This window comes from Limulus polyphemus, unplaced genomic scaffold, assembly GCF_000517525.1.
Source record: "Limulus polyphemus unplaced genomic scaffold, Limulus_polyphemus-2.1.2 Scaffold920, whole genome shotgun sequence".
In the NCBI taxonomy this organism is placed as follows: Eukaryota; Metazoa; Arthropoda; class Merostomata; order Xiphosura; family Limulidae; genus Limulus; species Limulus polyphemus.
This window is the reverse complement of record NW_013666530.1, coordinates 315,026-318,095: the sequence shown is the minus strand read 5'-3', so window position 1 is coordinate 318,095 and position 3,070 is coordinate 315,026. Positions and strand designations below refer to the sequence as shown.

General features: G+C 35.1%; 1 protein-coding gene across 2 annotated transcripts in view; it reads left to right on the top strand.

The window, feature by feature from the left end:
- Positions 1–954: 954 nt before the first annotated feature.
- LOC111086208 overlaps positions 955–3,070 on the top strand; it is a 43,662-nt gene continuing 41,546 nt past the window's right edge. The window contains exon 1 of one of the 2 annotated variants that reach the window (XM_022388104.1): positions 955–1,014. The gene's annotated coding sequence lies outside the window, so the exon portion shown is untranslated. Of the gene's footprint in view, positions 1,015–1,421; positions 1,703–3,070 lie in introns of those variants that run through there. The other variant, XM_022388102.1, reaches the window with a different exon arrangement.

Here is a 3,070-nt window from a genome sequence, read left to right as displayed (position 1 = left end):
GGTATGAAATATTTTAAATATTCCTCAGTTGTCATTCGTGCTTCATTTCGCAGCAGAAGTTTGCAGACGATAACTTTGCAGCACTGTGAAAATACGCTGATTCAATTTAGGCCTAATTACAAACAATTTGCTGAAACCCCTAAAAATAAAATGTATGCAGAAATATCTTATGGCGTAAGGTTTCAGCTATTCACAGATGAAGAAAGCAGACTCGTTTAAGCCTAGTTTACAAACAACGTCGGAAATCTCGCCAACCATTTAGGCAAAATTTGTGCTGAAGTTAGACAGGGGCGTAAATTATGCGTTTATTGGTATGATCTCACGATGATGGGCTTCATATTGTGAAAAATAAAATAATTTCTAAATCTTAGTGATTTATTACATGAGATCAAAATCTTCAATGAAATGATAAACTTTAATATTTACATGTAAACCCAGGGATGTAAACTAAATGATTAATCAGATTTTAGTAAAATTGAAAAACAGAAGAAAGGGGATAGAATAAAACATTTATTGATTGGAGAGTTTAGGCAACAGATCGTTTGGTGTTCTCATAACCAGTCAACAACTGTTCATTAACATATATCAAATTACTTCGCATTTACAGCGAGACATTGCTTAGAATAGTGGAGACTCTTCTGATTCAACAAAAGAAGCCAGAGGAGAATAACCATCAAAATGCTACAGAACATTTATTAATAATTTAAGGTATTTGAAAGTTTCAGTTATGTTTCGATTACATCACACGCATGCGCATTACAGTCAAAGGAATGGGATTTGAAGTGTTCTGGACTGTTGCTAGATGTTACAGCTGTGTAAGAAGAGTGTATGGAAAATCAAGTTTTTGTCTGTTGTTATATGGGCTATATGCAAGCCGCGGGTATCGAAACACGATTTTTAGTGTTATTAGTCCTTAGATTTACCACTGATCCACGAAAGGGAAAATGAAGAAACGTTGACTGTTGCTAGATGTTACAGTCGGTGGAAGACGCGTGCATTTAATGTCCTGGAATGGTAACACAAATACAACTTATTAGATATTTTAGATTTTTTATGGTTATTCGAAATCCTAGAAAATGTATGAATATGTATTTTATGATCCAAAATGAAGCATTTTGTGTATATAAAAAAAAGTGTTAAAAGTGAACCCAGGAAAGAATTGATTATGTCCATGCCTAGCTCAAGAACCGGTTAGACGAATAATGCATACCTCTACATATAGTAGTATAGAACAAGTTAGCTAACAATACCCTTGTTTAATATTATTGCGTTTGTCAGGATGAAGCGATGGAGCACCAGCATGAAGCCGCATCTTGTTCGGAGCGTAACCCATGCGTTTAGTGGTTGTACGTACTGCGCATGATCAAGAGTGTTAGTATAGTAAGCTAGCTCGCCCACCAGACGACGAGGTTCGCTGATCGAGCTTGACTAGAGATATACAATAACGACAGTTCTCTCGTTCGAATGTTAGTTTAGTTTCCTTGGCTTAGGTCATAATTACACTTAAACTGAGAAGAAATAGGAAGATATTTCTACACTGTTTTTGTACATTTATGCCAGAAAATATTATAGTTTCCGCATACTGATTCTGTCTTACTAATGATCATTAGAAGTTACCGGTAGTGCTGGCGTTGCAAGTTATTTCATGTGTAACGTTACGGTGCGAAACGATTGGTTCTCTATGTATGTGGCAGTCTCAAAGGTAAGATATAACCTAACTTGGCTATGTTAGATGATCATTACTTAAATTTATATAAAAACACTTAGTTCATAACTTGAAATTCTCTTAGCAATTATTATACACTTCTGTGACGAATAGTGTCGATTAGAAAGTTGTTACAGATGAAACAAAACAGTTGTTTTTAAAGCTTTGAGAGTAGTGAATCGCATGCGACTCGATTACGAGTGAATAAACTGGAAAAATCAGAATTTGAAACAGATCCTAAGTGTATGTTTTCAGTTTGTCTGAATTGGTATATATTTACTCAAAAATCCACATATTTATCTGTTTAATTACTTAACTATCTGTCCCCCGTTGGGACAGCGGTAAGTTTACGGACTTAAACGCTAAAACCCAGGGTTCTATTCCCCGCCAACAGAAAGCCCAATGAGGCTTTGCTCTAAAAAAATAACTTAACTATCTATTTGTATTTCCGCCCGTTTTTCTGGTCCCCCGGCGTTAAGTCAGAAGGCTTATTAACACTAAAGACCGGCTTTCAATACGTGTCATTGGCACAGCACAAATAGCTCATTCTACATCTCTGTGCTTAACAAGAACAAAAGAGTTTTATGTCTTTTTTCCAACTGCTGTAAGGTGACATTTATTTTACTTATTTTTATGGTGATAAGAAAAATCTTATATTCTGTGGTGAAAATATTCAGTGATTATTTTCACCAAATAATTTAAAGGAACCAACCAGAAGGAGAGATCTAATCTAGTACAATATGCTATAATATGTCAATCATATTACATCTCCAACATCCAGTGCTGACGAGGACTTTCGTCCAGTACCAAGGCTCATCAGGCCGTCTGGGATACGTCAGACATGAAATAGTCTAGACTAAATATACATATATATATATATATACGTATGTCATCAGTTTCCCCGAACAGCAACAACTGTTAGGGTGTGAATCATTATAAGCAACGAAACTGCAGTCATTATGAGTTTTATTCAAGTAATGTATAAATCAGACTTATAGGGTAAGAATTAGTTATACAACATTATTTATTCTATTTATAGTTTATAACTGATTATTTATATTTATAATTATTATTTTATTTCTATTTTAACCAACTTCCCTCTCACAGTTTTGAAGCCAAGTTTTGTGTCATGTAAACGCAGAGAGAGTAGATCTAATTTGGATGATTTTTGTTGGAATAGGTAATTCGTTTTTGACTGCTAGTAAAAAATTAGAACTTCGGCAAATTATTATGTTGCTGTTAAGAACAAATGTACAAGTAAAAGTAGGATTATTCGAACTGCTTTATCAAACTACCTGGCCCGGCATGGCCAGGTGGATAAGGCGCTCGACTCACAATCTGAGGGTCGCGGGTTCGAATCCCCAT